We start from the raw sequence: 21,390 nt of genomic DNA on the forward strand, positions 1-21,390 counted from the left end.
GCATGTAGGCTAGAGGGCGGAACAAGCCAGTGGAAAGGGCAGTAATGTCACCCCTGACCCCTGACACCCTGGCAGTAATGTCACCCCTGACCATTTGTTGCAGGCCATTAGTTGCATTGAGTCAGCTGATCAACCAAGTGGCACATGGATGCCTACCGCTACTCCAGTGAGAAGATGCATCAATATTGCCCAAGATAGACACAAAGTGCTGGAGTAACTAACCGGGTGAGGTAGCATCTCTGGGGAAAAAGGATGGGTGACTTTTCAGGTCAGGAACCTCCTTTTTTTTCTACATGACATTGAATTCACTGCAGGGGCAGTGGGTCACGTGATCAGAAGGTAGGAGGAGCTGGCCATGGCCTGCAGACAACACCTGCTCATCTCTCTCTCCCCACCGACCCCCAAGGACTGGAGAATGGTGACGGGAACGCATGGAATCAGATGCAAGACCAAGGGCCGGTAAGAGAATTAACCTGGACCTTAGCTTCCACAGCCTCAAGGTCCACTGTGAGAGCCCCCCCCCCCGGGGCACAAAGGCTGAAGGTGGCCGGGAGAGGAAAAGTACGACAGTTCGCTGGCCGACCCGGACAGATGCAACAGCTGGAGGCCCTGCTGCAGCTTGGGGCTCGCCTGGATCGGGCGCCATTCCAGACTAAGTGCGTGGACTTTGAAAATGGTGCCTAAACCTGGAGACTTACATGCCATTTCAATGGACTACTTCTATACATCGCATTTAGGTATGGCTACACGTTACAGAACAGTACGCAAAAAAAGTAATTGTATGCCTGTCATAATAAAGAACCATTGAACGCACCTCAAAACATTTTTTTATTGATTGGAAGGATTAATATAACTAAGCTGGAAAGAGTAGAGAGAAGATTCACACGAGGATGTTGCCAAGACTTGAGAGGTTGAGCTCTAGGGAGAGGTTGGACAGGCTAGGACTTGATTCCTTGGAGCACAGGAGACTGAAAGGTGATCATATAGTGGAGGTGTATAAAATCATGAGGGGAATAGATAGGGTCAATGCAAAGTGTCTTTTACCAATGGTAGGGGAACAAAGAACCTGACAACATGGGTTTGCGGTAAGAGGGGAAAAATTCAATGGAAACCCGAGGGGCAGCATTTTCCACACAGAGGGTTTATGGAATGTGTTGCTACAAGAGGTAGTTGAGGCCGTTACAAAAACAACATTTAAGAGACACTTGGTAGTAAGGAAGTACATTTTATTTATATAGCACGTTTAAATCAACTCGCGTTGAAACAAAGTGCTTTACATAAAATAAATAATTAAGTTTCCGTACATCCATAGAAAAATTAAAAGTAAGAAAAATGACACAACATATTATAGAATTCAACATGAACGTCCCCCAACAGAATCAAAAATTTCCACGGTGGGGAAAGGCATCAAAAAGTTATGTCCTCTTCCTTGGTAGGTACTTGGAGAGGAAAGATTCACTTGGATTCACATGGAACATGGATAAAATGGGGGCAAATGGGACTACCTTACCCATTTCCATGCTGCATAATTCTATGATATTACTTTGAAGAATTGCAAGGATGTTCTTTCGCCACAGAGTTATGTGTAATATTCATTCCCCAACAAATAAGATCTGATATGATCACATTGCTTCTTCTTTGACCAAAAAGCGCACAAACAAAAGCTTTTCACCGCAGCTCGACACACACGACATTAAAACAAAATCAATTCAATGGTGTGCAATTTTCTACATTAAAATCGAGTCTTTTACCCAAGGTAGGGGAATCAAAAACTATAGGATTATAGGTTTAAAGTGAGAGGAGAAAGATTTAATAGGAACCCAAGGGCCAATTTTTCCAGAGGGTGGTGGGTAGATAGAACGAGCTGCCAGAGGAGGTAGTGGTGGCAGGTAAAATAACGGCATTTAAGAGACACTAGGACAAGTACACCGATAGGAAAGGTTTAGAGGGATTTGGGCCAAATGGGACTAGTCAAGATGGGGCATCTTAGTCAGCATGGATGAGTTGGGGTGAAGGTCCCGTTTCCATGTTGCAGCAATCTAACATTGCAAAGAAATTTGCAGAGTACTGTTATATTAATCCCCCCCACAATATGATCTGAATATTTTAAAAGTGACGCTCCAGTGGTGAATGGCGTTTAGAAAGGCTGCATTCACTGCTAACCAAGTGCTGAATATACATCACTTCTCTGCAAAATAGCGATAAAAGCACGTGTAGTAATGGGCACAATTAGCATAAAAACTGCATTCCCGAAAAGAAATGTCTGCACTTCCTTAAGGATCTACTATTTATATGTCACTCAACAAAAAGTAAAATTATCACTCACAAGAAAGATATTTCAATGCAATTGCCATATATAACCAAGGCCAATATCATTGCTTTATTTAGAACAGTTATTGGAGACATAGTGCCAAATTTCCTTAATCACTTGCAACTATGACCGATTTCTTGTTATCGTAGACAGAGCTGAATGCTTTATTACACATCTGAGGATCCCACTGCATGCATCAACAGCTTTGTGCAAACATCAGTATAAAGTTTTTCCATCTGAAAGATATTTTAGTTCAAAATAATCAGGCAGCATCTCTGGATAATATTGAGTCATAGAAACATAGAAAATAGGTACAGAAGTAGGCCATTTGGTCCTTCGAGCCAGCACAGCCATTCAATATGATCATGGCTGATCATCCAGGATCAGTACCCCGTTCCTGCTTTCTCCCCATATTAGTTAATTTCCCCCCTCGACCTGCATTTGTCCTGCCTTCACCTCTCTTCCAGTTCAAGGTGAAGCCAGAGGCTGGAAGGCAATGAACAGAGACACAAAGCCTACAAGTGTTGGAATTAGATTTGTAAGTGAGGGGATAATGGGACATTCACAAGAGAGACAGCCAGATGGAACCAAAGTTGGCCAGGGATCCAGGATATTATTTTCTCTCTGCCCCCCCCCTCATCACAGGAGATCCATTTTGAAATTATCCAGAGGACATAACATGGAGGCATACAGATATTAGTGATGAGGAAAGTTTGTGCAATGTTGATTTTGTTGTAAAGGTATAGAACGAGAGACACAAGAGTATTTCATTGTCAAGTGAACCAGGAATCAATCATCAAAATTCTTTCTTGTTGCAGCTTTAAGGGCCCATTAATGCATCAGAAAGCAACAAATAAATATACAACAACCAATAATCAGTAAGGTTAGATATCCAGACCATAATAGAGGGATTTCAGGAGGGTGTATAGTTGAAGTTATCGGAGATATTATTACTTTTTCGCATAATTTTTATTCATTGTTCTTTATCTCTCCACATTATCATCTATATCTCTCATTTCCCTTATCCCTAACCCGTCTGAAGAAGGGTCTCGCCCCGAAATGTCACACATTCCTTCTCTTCGGAGATGCTGCCTATCCCGCTGAGTTACTCCAGCTTTTTGTGTTGAAGAAGATCATTAAAAAGGAGCTTTAGAAGTCTTAAAGGGATTTTGGGAGAGTCCAGAACAAGCGGCCACAGTTTAAGAATAAGGGGTAAGCCATTTAGAACAGAGACAAGTAAACACTTTTTTCTCACAGAGAGTTGTGAGTGTGTGGAATTCTCTGCGTCAGAGGGCGGTTCTCCAGATACTTTCAAGAGAGAGCTAGATAGGGCTCTTGAAAATAGTAGAGTCAGAAGATATGGGGAGAAGGCAGGAACGGGGTACTGATTGGGGATGATCAGCCATGATCACATTGAATGGCGGTGCTGGCTCAAAGGGCCAAATGGCCTACTCCTGCCTATTCACAGAGATTTACTCGTATGGATTCATAGAAGAAAATGGACTGCAGTGAATGGAAGATATACCAGGTAAATGTAGAAGGGTTGTTGTGTGTGGACTTCAGCAATGCCTTTAACGGTCCAACACAAATCAAGGTTAGAGCCATGGTGGTACAGGTATTATAAATATCAACTGTTTCACCCTCCACAGATGTTGCCAGATCTGCTGAATATTTGAAGATTGGTTTTTTTTTGGTATGATTACAAGCCTGATTATGTTCAAAGGACATTTGCTATCGGATTGACTGCAAAGATGTTGACATCATTCATGGATTCTCTCCTGCTGCCCAATGCTCAGAACTAGTCCATGCAAAGGAACAAGTAAGGACATTTCTCAGTGGACAAGCAAAGACAAGAAGGTGTCACACATAATAAAGGAGGTGGCATCAGAGATGACGCCAGGCCGACAAAGCCTTCACCAACACTAGCAGTGGGGTGAACTCACGTGAGATGGTGACAAGAAGGTCTTGGTCCATGTCCCTGATCATCAATGCGCTTGTGAGGAACACTGGTGAGCTCAATCCTGACACAGCAGCTCAGTCTTGGTCTCAAAGGCAGTAACTCAGCGATCTTTCTTCTCCTTGTTCACTCCTGCCCACCTCTCATCTGGCTGGAACACCTGGGTTTATTAGGGGCAGGGTGATGAGGGGCAGGTGGGCCAAGCCATTGTTAGCTAATTGGACACAGCTGCTACTCATTGAGCCCAAGATGCTGAGGTCTGGCCTCTCCTGGCCGGTGATTGGGATCAGACCGACACCTGAGGGAGTGGGCGTGGTCACAAGGAGAGATGATTTAATCAAGTGAAGGACAACGCCAATAGACCCTCTCCCCATTGAGGATGTTGGACTTTGTCAAAACTGATGTTTAATTTAGTTTAGAGATACAGCGCAGAAATAAACCCTTTGCCCACCGAATCCACACCGACCTGTGATTCCCGCACATTAACACTATCCTACACACACCAGGGACAATTTACAATTTTACCAAGCCAATTAACCTACACATCTGTACATATATGGAGAGTGGGAGGAAACCGCAGCTTTTAGAGAAAACCCACGCAGGTTTCGGGGAGCATGTACAAACTCCATACAGACAGCACCCGTAGTCAGGATCGAATCCGGATCTCTGGCTCTGTAAGGCAGCAACTCTACTGCTGTGCCTCCGTGCTACCCAATGTACTACAATGCTGAGAGCTATATTCTGTACTGTAGTTCTCATTTGCTCTACCTATTGTACTTGAGTTTGTCTTGATTATATACATGCATGGTGTATCTGAATTGTTTTGATAGCATGCAAAACAGTTTATCGCTGTACCTCTGCACATATGACAATAATAAACTAAACCTGGATGTGCTGCCTCACTGCACTGGTGACCCGTGTTCGATCCTGACCTCGGGCGATGTCTATGTGGAGTTTGCACATTGTCCCTGTGACTCCGCCTGGGTTTCCTATGTATGCTCCCGATTCTGCCCTCCTTCTAAAGACATGATTGTTTTTTAGTTTAGTTTAATTTAGAGGCCCTTCGGCCCACCGATTCCGCATCAACCAGTGATCCCCACTATCCTACACACATTAGGGACAAGGTACACTTATACCAAAGCCAATTAACATACAAAACTGTACGTCTTTGGAGTGTGGAAGGAAACCGAAGATCTCGGGGGAAACCCACGCGATCATAGAGTGATCATAGGTTAAATGATCTCTGTAAATTCCCCCTAATGTGTAGCAAGCGGATGTGAGAGTGGGATAACATAAAACTAATGTGAATGGGTGATCACTGTTCGGCATGGAATCGGTGGGCTGAAAGGCTTTAAACCCCAAATTCTTCCCTATTCTCATTCAAGTATAATCACCCTTTTTCTGGGTGAATATTTGGCCATGTTAAGTCATCACGTTGAAGTGTATATAACCTTCAAGGGTGATAACCCGCGTGATATTATGTGTTGCAGAGGGGGAGGGGAGTAACTTACATTCTCCCGTCATTTCCCAAAAGAAATCCAATGTGGACAAAGGAATTTGGGGTCGTTCATGGTAAATAGGAAGAAGTCAAATTTGAACATTTTGAAAAAGCAAGTTAGCCAGAAGGGTGAAGGTAAACAGATAGTGGTATTTAAGTGGTTTTAAATAGGCAGATGGACATGCATGGAATGGAGGGATATGGATCACTAAAAGGCAGAGGAGATTATTTTAACTTGGCATCATGTTTGGCATGAACATTATTGGCCATAGGGCTGCTCCTGAGCTGTACTGTTCGATGTAACTCAAAGCCCTCGAGAAACCCGCCGATATAATTTCCCTTTGATCAAATTTTGTGTTTTTATCTCTGCAGCTCACATTGATACATCAAGCATTCATTTACAGAGCAGTCTAGGTGTTCATTCTTCCTATTACTTTGAGGTAAGTGAAGGATTCATTATAAATCAATGACAGTAAAGTCATGTGCAATTTTGAATTGGGTGAAGAAGATCTGTATGACAAAAAAAAAGAAATTATTCTGCAAGAGGAGCGTGTAATGGATGCTACATATCATTCTGTGCAAATCAAAGGGCTGCTCAAGATAAGGACAGAAAATCTCAGCACTGCTCTTGTAACCAAGAAAGGTTAATAAGGAAAAAGAAAAGCACATATATCTTCACTTAACCAAGAAAATATGTCATTGATTAATGGGCATGGCTCTGAAAATATCAACAATGTCAGATTACGGAGTCAAGAAACAGCTGCAAGATTTGTGATAATCTTGATGGACCCATCCATATGGATTCAAGACAGAGAAACTCATCCTTTGAGATAAGGGAATTAATACTTGGAATGTCACACTGAGAATGAAGAATGGAGAGGAGGTTAATGATGTCTCTTTTTAACTTCGACGGAAAAATCCCATAAGGTATCTCAACAATGGAAGGATGACAATTGACCAATCAAATGTTTTTTTTTTTCAATTTCTTTATCGTAATGGGAATCATTTGTAATGGGTTGAGATAAGGTGGTTCACGATATCATTCAATAGAGTGTAGAAATACTGCGCAACTCATAAATGACAACTTCACAATGGGTAAAATAATTCATCAGTTGTTTATTGGAAAGAGGTGCAACATAGGGTATTGTGTATCTTAACGATACAGAGGTGGATATATAAGGGGGGGTGAGTATATGGAATGAGCTGCCGGGGGAGGTAGTTAAGGCAAGTATTATCACAATGTTTAACAGACACTTGAACAGGTACATGGATATGGGAGGCTTGGAGGGATGTGGGCCAAAGGCAGGCAAACTAGCTTAGGTAGTGTCAGATCTCCAGTCTGAAGAAAGGTTTTGGCCTGAAATGTTGCCTATTTCCTTCGCTGCATAGATGCTGCCTGCACCTTTTCTCCAGCACTAAGGTCCCTACCTTAGCTTAGGTAGGGACCTTAGGTACCTTAGCTTAGATTTTGTCTACCTTAGCTTGGTCAGCATGAACGCATTGAGCTGAAGGGCCTGTTGTCATGCTGTATGACGTTAAAATGTTTGGCTGACAAAAATAGCCTACAGGAGCAATTATTTGTTGATATCAGAGGGAGTATGTGAATGACAAACTTTAAAAGTACAGAGAGAGATTTGATCTATTTGAGAAACTGGAGGGGTATTAGTTTAATGATCGGCGAGCTGGAACAGTTGAGAGCTCTGCAAATGAGTCAGTGAGAAGTGAATCCAACTGCATGCAAAAGTCACAAAGTAAAATGCAAATCTCCTTCTGAAAAACAGGATCGTGAAGAAAATCACTTATAAAGTAACACTTAGTTTGCAGCAGTCAAGAATAAAATGGTTGTGGCTCTGAGATCTGCTGTAAACTGTCTGTCGCTGACAAACTAGCGGAATGGAATGATAACAAAAGAACAAACATAAGTAGAGATGTGAACATTTGATTCAAACATATTAAACCATTGTGTGATATACGCTAAAAATAAGCTGCAATTGCAAGGTAGAAAATTCACCTCGTCGGGAAGGGGATGCCTCCTGGGTTAAAACAGTAAATGTCGGAAATAATGTGTCCTCGTAGACCCGAAACAATCATTTTGTTTCCCTCTCCGCAGATGCTGCCTGATCGATGCCAGTGGGTGGGTTTCTGGAGGTGGCTCAGTCCAGGGGGGCTGACCAATGGCCGGGGGCAAGGGGCAGCGTGTTCACCGGCCGATGGTGAGGAGGTGGTGGAGTGGTCGAGCCGGCGGAGAGAGCCACAGGAGGCCCTGAAGCAGGGAGCTCGATTAGATCGGGCACCGGTCCAAGTGAATATGCGCATGGAATGAACGTGACCTACAGCGGCGGTCGACAACATCGACACATCACCAGGCCAGGTCATCTCCTGCAACACTGACCCTGTGCAGCCACCAGACAGTGGGCCTTTATGACCAAGTTAAGACTCTAGCATTTTTTTTAAATTTCAGACTTGAATGGCAGAAGTTGGCACCCAAAACATGTTGACTCTTGTGTAGTGATTCAGTGTGGTCTACAATGTTACACCATTATACTTGGTATGTTTGTGTCTAATGTCTAGTAGGATTGTCACAGAACTAAATGAAACTGTACTCAGGTGCACATGACAATAATGTGCCATTGTACCACCATAGAACACACTGAGTATTTCCACCTAGTTTAGACGTTCAGTAACTGCAGGATTTTGACAATTGCTTCATAGATTTTGATGGGAAGTTGAAATTAGAAAAGATATGGCCATAATTGACCAGCCTTTAGATATGAGAATTGAGCCAGGGAATTGGGATATTGCGGTTTTGGGTGAAGCATGATGGAAGTACTAAGCCTAGAGGTGAAAAGGAGACAAAAGAATGGCAGATAAGGCAAGAAGAGGAGGGAGGAGTAATGTTAAGCTAGCAGGAGTGTAAAGGGCAGTCGGGGAAAGAGGGAGGGATGAAAAGGAAATGGTGGATTTGAGGATGAGAGATGAACATGCAGAGGAGGGGAAATAGGGGACGATCAGCCACGATCACAATGATTGGCGGTGCTGGCTCGAAGGGCTGAATGGCCTCCTCCTGCACCTATTTTCTATGTTTTTATGTTTCTATGAAATGAACAGAGTGGTGGGGGAAGGGGTGGGAAAAATGTATGTGCACCTGGGTGGAGAAACGGCACAGACAAGAGCTGGGGGAAGGGGAGGGGGAGGTTCGAGTGGTATTACTTGAAATTCGAGCATACGGTGTTCATATGGTTGGGTTGTAATCTACCTAAGCAAAATTGGAGAATGTGTTGGAAGAAACTGCAGAGGTTGGTTTAAACCAAAGATGGACACAAAAAGCTGGAGTAACTCAGCGGGTCAGACAGCATCTCTGGAGAGAAGGAATAGGTGACGTTTCGGGGTCGAGACCCTTCTTCAGACTCAAGATTCAAGTCTCAAGATTGGGGAATGTTACACAATGGCAGACCACGAGCAAAGAGTGAAAAGAAAGGAGGCTAGTAAAATTTGGCGTGCAAGACAAAGGGTTACATTGCCTCAGCACTCAGCTGCCAAATATCTCCCCACCCCTAGTTCTAAGTGGAATTTTTTTCACTTAATTTATTGGCTGCTTGTTAAAGGTGATTCATTTAGTGCATATTTTTTCCAGATAAACTCCTAAATCAATTGAAATGACAACCTAGGTGATGAGACAAGCAAGATAAATCATCTTTTTTTTATTAAGAATTCATTTCAATGCCATTTTGGAAGGATTAGTGCTAACCTGGAAGCTAATCTAAAGCACTCTGTTGTAGCAACAGAGACTCAGTGTCTTCGGCTTTTTCTGAAAAGAAAGGTTCAACTTCTTTTGAGGATGTTAAAGTGGATAGAAGAAGGTGCAACTAAAGGACTAAGAATTGTCTGGACCTAATGTTCACTGAATCAATAGAATTTCTTTAAAAAATATGAATATGCAAAGCTATGTAAATAAATCAGGTACATATCTGAAATGCATTCTGCTAAAACCAAAACAGCAAGCAGGAAATGCCAGAATCGACTGAAGTAATTAGTTCCAAATATCTGTGGGGAAAGGAATGAGAAAGCACAGATTCAGCAATATATTGAAAGAATTAAAGGGCTTTCGTTTATGGAAGGTTGCACAATAGATGTTGCAAAATAGATACATAATTATCAGTCACGAAACTGGAGGGACTGAAAGACCACGTTTACCAAATCCACCTGCTCTCTCTCAGTATGTGATCTCAGATCAAGATAACAAGTAACATCCAAAGCAAGAATTTCTATTTCTGCCATTTTTACCCTGTGGTAAAAGGATTTTTTTGTGTTATCTGATTCAATTGAGAAAGTTCTGAGGAAAGCTGCTCGTCTTAGCCTAACTAATGAACAGTCCAAAGAAGGGTCTCGAGCCGAAACGTCACCCATTCCTTCTCTCCAGAGATGCTGCCTGTCCCGCTGAGTTACTCCAGCATTCTGTGTCAATCTTCAAGATAATTATGCTCCATTGCACAAAGCAAAAAACAAACAAAACTATAGGTTAATGTTGTGAGAGAAACGGAGGCAAAATGTGAATATTCTGATCATGAGGAGAGGCCAAAATCAAATGAAGGTTGTATATTAAAGAGGTATGAACATTGACTTCTCTAATTTCAGGTAGTCCTAACTGTCTCCCCTTCTCAGCTCTCCCTCATACCTCTGGATCCTCCTCTTCCTTTCTTCCTCCCCCCACCCTCACATCAGTCTGAAGAAGTCCGAAGGGTTTAGGCCCGAAACGTTGCGTATTTCCTTCGCTCCATAGATGCTGTCTCACCCGCTGAGGCAGCATCTCCAGCATGTTTGTCTACCTTGTATATTAAAACAACCTTGTTGGAGATATGGAGGATATCAAACTATTAGATAGACACAAAATGCTGGAGTAACTTAGCATGTTAGACAGCATCTCTGGAGAAAAGAAATATGTGACATTTCGGGTCAAGATTCTTCTTCAGAACCTTCTTCAGGTCTCGACCCGAAATGTCACCTATTCCTTTTGAGTTACTCCAGCTTTCTGTGTCTATCTTCAGTTTAAACCAGCATCTGCAGTTCCTACCTACTCATATAAAGCTGTTAGATCTACATGAGTCTTCATTGTCACGTTCAGAGAATAGAATGGTTGGGTGAGAAAGACAAAATCTTATTCCAAATGGGATCAGTAAAGATAAAATACTGCCCTTGTATAGAACCATTGTGATGGCAGCAATCTTTACAAAATAGAAAGTCTATCTGAGAGAAAGCAATCGCAGTCGGGTAAAAAAACTCAATGATTTCATAGGAGATTATCATTTTAAAAAAGGAACAGTGTCAGAACTCATCAAACTACTTTGACGTCAACTGAGAGACCAACAACGATCCTGAATAATTATTTCTTATTTGCCACACTCATCAGAACACTCAACTCGTAGCTAAAAGTGAATGTTTGCAACTTACAAATCAATGTATTGGTTCACATAGGCAGATCTGTCTAACTGATGCCTGAACAAACCTCAACAATCTTCACTGTCACCTTAATGTAACTCCGCGAGGAAATGCCAGGATATCTCCTTACAATCGCACTACATCTTTGACAGTTCTGGGAACATTTTCATTGCAAATGACATTCAAATCCTAGACTGTTAACATGATATTCTATGTAATCTCAGGTGACTGCGATAGGAGTTTTGACACACTATCGGCTGCTCACATTGTGGAGATCACATGTGCAGTCCCTGAAGTTGTGACAAAAAAAAGATCACAGCATTTGGTGCACAAACATGAGTGCAATGCCCAAATCAATGAGTGTGAACTTAATGTTGCAATAAAGCAAAGTGTTGTTCCTTCCCAGAGGGTGACACCAATTCAGTCTCAAAAATAGACACAGGTCACAGAAAGTGCACCCTCTAGTGACATTAAACCTAATCTGCAAGGTTTGTGCAAATGAATGTACTACTGCATCTACTCAAGATCCTGTGCTCGGCACATTGTCACTTTCAAGTGGAAAATAGTATGAATTATTATCATTGTTTACGAAGAGCATAGATGGAGAGAGCAGGGTATATATAGAAAGGTATAGTTCCCAGGAATAGATCGTATATGGTTTAACACCAAATTTACTGGCATTTAACATGTCCAATAACCACAAGAAGTGTTAGAAAAATGTCAGAGTGACCCGCGGAACAAAGTGTGAGCGTCGATGTCAGCCCTGTCGACGTGTATTTTGACAATCGGTGAATATCACACAAGTCAGTTCTATCTTCCATAAAAGCCATCCTTCCAAAGGTTGAGGTTGTCATGGCAATGCTTGGTGCACTGAAATGCCGCAAGATCACACCAAGCCAATGGTGCAGGAGAGAGATTTATTTGAGCATTAATGAACATCACCCATACAGCTCGTGGTGAGGAGAAATCATGGAAACGAGAACTTTAAATTTCATTTACTCTTGGAAGAGACGGAGGGGTGAGATAACGTGCTTTTATTGTTACTGTCATGTTGATTCATTTCCTTTCAAAGAACATGGTGTGTATATCCCCTCTACAACTATTGTTCTGAGCATGCACAGTCTCTTAGGGTTGGTAATGAGGAAGGCAACTATTTGTTCTAGATGGTGAGGCAATGAATTTATTTAATGTATCACTGATCAAAGACCTAACAATCACAATTTACAACTTCCTTACTGAGGCAGGCCACATCCCGCGGGCAAGGACGTGCACACACACACACACACACACACACACATACATACATACACACACACACTCACACACACACACACACACACACACACAGAAATCCCCTCACATGATGGGGAGAGGACAGTCCTGGCTCATAAACAATAAAGAAACCTTTTGACAGTCATGACCTCTTGAGTTACCAAGCAACAAAACTTTGAATATGATGATGTATCAGTGATGATCTAGGATCTAGGAGTTTGCACATTCTTCCTGTGACCACACAAATATCTTCCGGCTATCCTCCCATATCCCAAAGTCAACTGGGTTTGTAGGTTAATTAGTCTTTGAAATTGGCCCTCATGTTTAAGAAGTGGATGAGAAAGTGCCTATAATATGGAACTAGTGTGAACAGGTGGTTGATGGTCGGCATGGGCCTGGTGGGCCAAAGGGCCCGTTTCCATGCTGTATCTTGGATGCTACTTGTGTGGAGTTTACACATTCTCCCCAAGACCACAGTGAGCTTCCTCCAGGTACTCTGGGTTCCTCCCACATCCCAAAGACGTGCACTTTTGTAGGTTGATTGGCCACTGTAGAATTGCCTCTAACGTCGGGAAAGGATAAGAAAGTGAGATAACATAGAACGAGTGTGAACAGTGGGCCGAAGGGTCTTTTTCCGTGCTGTATCTCTAAAACTAACAACTAAACTAAAGGAAGTTAAGGGCATGCAGATGGTGTCCCATATTGCTTAAATGGCAGACATGCCGACATTTCTCAGATAATCCAAGGAAAATGATTGTTACAAGGAATGCAGACAAGGAAAGAGTGTGGTGGCTCTCTGCATATTTTGTGTATTGTTCGCAAAACAAAGCATTTCACTGTATCTCGGTACATGTGACAACAACGTATCATTCATTCAGATATGGCAGATGTTTCATTGGGTGAAGCTGTCCAACTCAATGGTCGTGAAAGATCTTGCAACAAAAAGTGCACACTTTACGTGCAATGAAGAAATGACCATTGAGAAACGCTAAACGCACGGACTAAGAAACGGACTAAGATACAACTAAGTGAATCAAATTGTGCTGAATTATGATTTGTCTACCTCTGTGCACATATGTTATGAAGCTGTGTAAAATCTTTCAGCTGAGATGAGCAAGATCTTGGAGCTAATAATAGATGTTCACCTTGCTTTTCACCTTGCCCTCTTACTGTAAAATATTTATCAAAAGAAAAACATCAAAAAGTTCTTGTTAAGGTCTCTGGACCAATTTGTGACTACGTATTAATCTATAGATATGGAGCAATCCCATGGATGAATAAAAGCAGAAATCATTGCACTGTGGTAACAAATGCCCAGTAAAGGTTTCTTGGAAATTATGGATGATGTTTTAAATCAGAGATAATCAGATATAACGCAGTCGACTGAAGGACAAAGAAGATGGGAGGTCTCACTTCTTACACAAGGGAGCTACACAATTAGTTCAATGCATCCCATCAAAGGTCAAACCCGTGATAGATACAAAACGCTGGAGTAACTCAGTGGTTCAGGCAGCATCTCCGCAGAGAAAGGAAGGGTGACGTTTCAGGTTGAGACCCTTCTTCAGACAAGTCAGGGAAAAGGGAAAGGAGTTGTATAGACGATGATGTAGAGAGATAAAGAACAATGAATGAAAGATATGCAAAAAATATGGTGATGATAAAGGAAACAGGCCATTGTTAGCTGTATGTTGGGTGAGAACAAAAAGCTGGTCAAACCCACCACTGAATTCAGGATACTAGCCCAGGGCAGTGTCATTACACAGAGCTTCTCCTGATTCCCTTAATTTGAAATTACAGTATAGGAAAATACTATTTGTAAAAATAACACAAGGACTTCATGGTTTTATATGATATGTCATTTAATACAGCCATTATCTCATTATGGATTAATGGCTCTTAATAATGCAGAGAGAGGAATTGTAAATATTCTTCAGGGCATGAAACCAAATGATTGTGAATATTCTATTTGGCCCAGATTTTGCTGCAAAAATTATAATAAAACTGTCATGTTCGCTGTCATTATCCCATGAAAGTGGTTGGAGCTACTGGGAGAGTTACTATTACATGCAGAAATCCCATAGCTGCTCTTGTAGTTCCAGACACACACTTTACAGCTCTGCAGCATTTTCCAACCAAACCAAGGAAAATTAGTAATCCAATGTGAATTTGTCATTCCTATTGTAAAATACCCCAGAACATTTATAATTTGTTGCAGTAATTGTGAATAAGATTTTAATTACAACCAGATTCATAATTAATGGTGAGGAAATTATTTCATGAAAACAACTCGTTGAGTTATGGACATTGAATGAATGCTTTATTGTCACATGTGACAAGTGACAGTGGAATTCTTTGCTTTGCGTACCCGAGGTATGCAAAGAGTTGCCACATAAAGGGCACCGACAAGTTACAAAGTATCCCGCTCCAGTTCTCTCTTTGTTCTCCCCACCCACCCCCCACCCCAGTCACGGCGGTCCGCCATGTTGGGACCTCCATTAATATTCAGTCTTTCCCCTCTTTGATCAATAATAGTGTCAGCTTAGTACCCCGCCTCTGAAATACATTCCAATGACTGCACCAGAAGGTATGGTACCTGCTCTGCTATTGACAGTCAGCGGTTGACCACAGCCCGGTCCATCACAGGCTGATCACGATCTTCAATCCAGTCCATTTACATGGTGCATTGCATCAGGAAGGTTCACAGTATGGTCAAGGATCCCTGTCATGCTAGTCACCCCCTTTGATTAGTACGGGTGTCAGGGGTTTTGGGGGAGAAGGCTGGAGAATGGGGTTGAGGGAAAGATAGATCAGCCATGATTGATTGGCAGAGTAAACTTGATGGGCCAAATGGCCTAACTCTGCTCCTATCACTTATGAACTTTTCTTTCTTCTACCTTCCAGGAGAAGATACAGGAGCTTGAACATTCCGATATCCTGATTTAAAGAAACGTTTCTTCCCCACTGCTGTCTGACCTCTGATACAATCACGTCTGTCACATCCCATTCCTGGAGGTGCTGTCACATACACTTACCCTTAATTCTACCTCGTTCAACTATTCAATTATTCTATTTTCATATTATTTTGTGCCACTTGGATTTTGTATTGCGATCTTATACCATTCTCCTGTTCCCGCCCAGTCCTTCTCTCCAGAGATGCTGCCTGTCCCACTGAGTTACTCCAGCTTGTTGTGCCTATCTTCGGTTTAAACCAGCATCTGCAATTCCTTCTTATTCAATATTCATACCGCTGGGTTGTGAGCTGCCCAAGCAAAATTCTTACAACCCTGCGATACCTCATAAGGTTTCCTTGCTTAAGGTCTTCTTAATCCTAACTCGTAATCCTAAAGCAGTTCCAAGAAGGTTCATCAAGTAGATTCTTGATGGGTTTGTCTTGTGAAGGAAAAGTAAAAAATGTTCTCTTTGCTGTTGAGAAGTGATGATCTGCGTGAAACAGAGTGATTGAAACAAGAATACTTCCCCTAGTGGGAGAATGGAGACCTATGGAGTTTACTTGTAGAATTAGGGGTCATCCATTTAGGTCAGAGATAAAGAGGGATTTCTTTTTACAGAGATCCATGTGTCTTTTGAATTATTTAACCAATAAAAAGCATTGGAGGCCGAGTCACTGAATACAGAGTTGACAGAGGCAGATTTTTGGACTGCAGGGAACCAGAGGATTTGGGAAACAGTGAACGGAAAAGTTCAGAACACCCAAGATGACCACTTCAGTGTCTACGTGGGCTCCTCTTGTTCCATATCCTTATGTTCTTATGCCAAAGTTTAGACACCAAGTTTAGATTAGTTCACTATTCCCATCCCATTTATCCAGAAAGTAAAACAAAAATCGCCACTATTTTGGTCCAAAATGACTTCACTGTCAAGCTGGTAAAGGTCCATTTTGGCCCGAATCCAATCAAACACATTCTTCACTCGGCTTTCTGTGAGCCACATTTACAGAAGGTTCTTTTGCTGTCACATTTGTTATAATCTTGTCTTCATTGGAATCAGCTGAACTAACCACTTACTCAACCACAGATGAAGAATGGTGATCATCTGTCTCTTGAACACAAATATATCTGAGCACAGTCAATACTATTTATTAACATAAACACTCTGGCCTTAAAAGAGAGGGATGGGGGAGGTTGAAATATTACAAGACAGACACTATAAAATTCCAATTATCAACTTTAAGTTTGTTGATTTGTTGAGTTTATTCATGATTTTAAAATTGAATAAAAATGATTTGCAGAGGCAGTAAACATCAAATGCATCACCAGAAAAAAACATTGGCAATCTCTGTGCAAAAAATACTCAATGCCCCCAGTTTTCAAATGCTGTGATTTTTAACTTCAAATTTATTTTTTAATGACATTAGAGTCATCGAGTGATACAGTGTGGAAACAGGTCTTTCGGCCCCACTTGCCCACACCGGCCAACATGTCCCAGCTAGAGTGAAACACTTAAGAAACATACGTTCCAGGAGTTGATTTCTTCCCACTGAATTGTCTTTGAGAGATTTAGGATAGGCAATTAATTTCCTTTATTTGTGAGTGATGACAGATCTGCAGCAACGTAAACACCTCCCTCCCCTCCACTGAGTACCATGACACTAATCTCCAACCCACTCTGAGGATGGGCACCAGGCTTTTATCAGTCCTGCCCTCGTAGGGTAGTGGGTGGGATTGCAGCAGCATTACCACACCACCGTGAAGTTGGGGACTCTGCTAAAATTAAATTATAAAGGAAATATTTAAATGTTTATGATTTGCGGGATGTGAATTGTTCAAGACAGTGTGAATCCCTCATCTGGCGACCAATTACAATGTTGAACTTCAGAAAGCTATTGGTGTTTTTGTAGCAATCATTGCCCAGCACTGTACCTGAGAAAATGCAACATAAAATTACAACCAACCAAATGACATTTATATTTTTGACATTATTTCCATCATTAATCCCCAGAAGCAATCTCAGATGGCACGGAAATAGCAACATATTTCATTTCCCCCTCACCTGTTCAAGTTAATGCTCAATGGATTATCCACATGAATCAGACAGATACATCTGTGGCATTATCCACGTCTTGAAGGAAAGTTATGCCCCTGTCCCACTTAGGAAACCTGAACGGAAACCTCTGGAGACTTTGCGCCCCACCCAAGGTTTCCTTGCAGTTCCCGGAGGTTGCACGTAGTTGCCGGAGGTTGCAGGTAGTGGAAGCAGGTAGGGAGACTGACAAAAACCTACGGGAACCGCACGGAAACCTTGGGTGGGGCACAAAGTCTCCAGAGGTTTCCTAAGTGGGACAGGGGCATAACTAAAATATGAGACCAAATTTTAAAATAGTAAAAAAAAATTATTTCATCTGTGAGTTAAAGAAAATGTGGGTCCCTTACAAGCGGAGTCAGAAGAAATTATAAAAAGTGGAGGCAAGATATTTGCTTGATGGCATGTTCTGCATGATTTCATGATTTATCTTAAATTTTCCGCTTTGAATTCAGTTTACGTTAGGGAGCCGAATATCAGAAGTGGAATAAAACGCACAAAAACATTGCTCACTCCTTGAATAAATTTCACAGCTATGAATAAATTTCTCTCTTATTAAACAAATATGTTGGTTCTATGTTTACGGGAGAAGATACAAAAAGCATTCAGGAAATTAAAGGAAGCAAAGAAATGAGTAAAGAAACAATAATGGAAAAATGAATAGAATACATTTCCAACCACTCCCCAGACCATGGTGTGATCAACACAAGATCTTACAGGAAATGCAATATACCGAGTACATGTATTGATTTCTATTCTCAGCTTAAATACCCTTGTATTATGGAGGGAATGCATTCCTATAAAACCAACTCATCTTCCTTATTCACAACAAAAAGAAACTGGCAGAAAACAGGGAATTCTAGGCCAGTTGGTTTTTGTAAGATGCTCTGATCAATAACAAAGAAGAAATATCCAATCATTTTGTAAAGATAAATATCATGAAACCTGGTAAACATGGTTTTATGTTTATATCATATCTGACAAATGTATGTAATTAATAGGGAATATTGATGGCGGGGAACCCAGTTGATGCAATGTACTTACATTAAGAGGTTGGTGCATAAATTGAAAGCCCATGGTCTCAGAGAAATGGATCAAAAACTGCCTATCTCACTGGAAACAAAGTCTTGGAATAAATGGGTCCTTCTCAGCTTGAAAGAAAGTAACTATGATTTACATTATTGCACGCCTGGCCTGCGGGATCCTCCCAAGGACAAAGGTCTAGCACCACTTGTGAATACTGCTTCTGTGAAACTTACACCAGGCCAACCATGGACAGCTCAAAGACCAGCAGAGTGACCCCCAACTCTGATTGTCCCCCCTTTAAACGACTTGCCTGCTTGGATCTCCCTCAGCTCCAACCCATTTCAACACAAGCCCACTGTTCTTCCCTCAGCTCCCAACCTGACCTAGTCAACACCCATACCAGATACTAGGATCCAATCCCAAATGACCCTCCCTCACCCCACCACCCTGCTGAGGTATCAAGAGTGTTTTATTGCCACATTTACCAACATTGCAATTAAAATCTTACTTGAGGTAGCTTAACAGGCTTGCAAATATGAAACTCCTTCGATAACATATAATAAACAAAAATATTCAATACATTAATAACCCTAATTCTAATATAAAATAAGCCCAAAGTCCTAAATGCAACAAATGATAGTTCATAGTTTAGTGCTTTGTAGTGTTCAGGAGCATGATGGTATTGGGAAGAAGCTATTCTTGGACCTGGAGATCACGGTTTGCAGACTCCTCCAGCTTCCCAATGGAAAGAGTAAATGGCCAGGGTGGTGTGGGTCTTTGATGAAGGTGGCCACCTTTTAGAGGCATCGTTGCTTCTAGAGTCCTTTGATCGCGGGGAGGTCAGTACCCGTGATGGACCAAGCAGTGTCCACCACGTTTTGTAATCTCCTTCATTCCTGACGGCAGAGTTGCCAAACCAGGCTGTGATACAACAGGTCAATATCTCTCTAACAGACACCTTCAAGGTTCAAGGGAGTCATTCATAATCTCCTCGATCTTCTTGAAAAATTGGAAGGAACCGTCCACTCCCACAGCACCAACCACTCTCACCAGACTATTCCAGTCTGAAGAAGGGTCTCAACCTGAAACGTCACCCATTCCTTCACTCCAGAGATGCTGCCTGTCACACTCAGTTACTCCAGTTTTTTGTGTCTATCTTCTATTCAATTACAAGCCCAATCCACAACCCTGCATTCCACATAGAAGGAATGGGTGATGTTTCAGGTCGAAACCCTGCTTCAGACCCTTCTTTGAGCTTGCAAGGCTGATTCAGGTGCTCAAGGCCTTTTCAGCCAATGATCAAGATAAAATAGTTTTTATGTCATTACAGTTTTTCTTACTTCACTGCCATGGTAAAATCATGGTGCAAGAATGTCATTGTTCTATCTGGGACACATGACAATAAACTCTTTTGAATCTTGAATTTACTTGAGGAACAAGCTTAATCCCTCTTTCTCTCAATTACACAACATGCTTTGATATGTTGCTATAATAGGTATTCTCCAAACTTGGCAATGAATGTCCCCTCTTCAAAAGTCCTCTACTTTCATGTGCTATAATTTATAAGCAATTTAAATGAGCCATAATTACCAACCATTCACATGATGTGCTTTTTCGTGTTTAAATAATTTCATATTAACTTCTTCATTTAGTCTTGATGTTCAGTTTCCATTCAAATCAGCAATCTCCTTGATCTCTCTCAGCATAAATTATGCTCTTAAACTTATAGCTTGTTCTTTATATCTCACTAAATTCGATATTGAATTGCTGCAGCTCATAAAAGAGATAGAAAGAGAACTGACACAGTTGTGGAGTTTAATTCTGAGATCCAGAGTAATTAACATCAATTAGCCCACGTGGACACATCACTTCAGTTGGCTATTAGCTAAATAAGTGTTGCTTTAATTAAAGACTTCATTACATTTATTATATGGGTGGAGAGGTGAATTGGGCTTTGAATTTATAACATTACAACTTCAACATCATTATTCATTAGCAGCGAATGTATTTATTGTCAGATCAGCCGAGCTGTGAGTTGAGAATTGTCAATTTTCCTGTCACCGAGTTATGAACAGAAAAAACACGGCTCGATTTGTACAGAACCAATAATATGGACTCAAACCTGTGGAATCGATGTAATGAAATAATGACAATTTATCTCGTGATTGCTGAGAGGCAGTCTGTACTTGGAGAATGATGTCTTGAAAATGGCAACACCACCATTGACCCATATACATTCAGTAAACTATTCCTTTCAAAGTTCCTTGCCTGTGGTTCATATAACTGAAATGTACTTAGAAATCATACTTCCCTGTTCCTTGATACCTGACTTATGTTAGTGAGCTGTTGAGAATATAGGAACAATTAAATAGTCTCATATATTACATTTAATCAATTGACTGTTGATATCACCAACCAGGCACCAACATGGATGGTGGTCAGACTGTAAAAACGTTACGATGCTAAAATTTGCCAAATGCTAATTTCACAAAGATTACAGGTTTGACATTGTTGCAACTGTTGTTGGATCTGCTGTTTTCCTGTTGAGAAAATTTCACTTGTAATCTAGATGTAATAAAGATTGAGCGAATGCAGCAATTGATACCCATTCATCTCTTTTATGTTATCAATCCTCCAAGGCAGCTCTTTTGATGATATCATCATTTATCATTTCTTAAAGAAAAGTGTTAAACAGAGATAAAAAAGATAAATTTAGTACCCCATTTAACTTTCATTTGAAATTCGAGTGCTCGTGGGAAAAGGATATGATCCTTAAACTTTCCACCTGAATTTCTTCATCATACAGTTGAAACCAACGTGTTGTCTGAATAAACACATAGATTCGGTTTA

Source organism: Amblyraja radiata, chromosome 37 (genome assembly GCF_010909765.2).
Source record: "Amblyraja radiata isolate CabotCenter1 chromosome 37, sAmbRad1.1.pri, whole genome shotgun sequence".
In the NCBI taxonomy this organism is placed as follows: Eukaryota; Metazoa; Chordata; class Chondrichthyes; order Rajiformes; family Rajidae; genus Amblyraja; species Amblyraja radiata.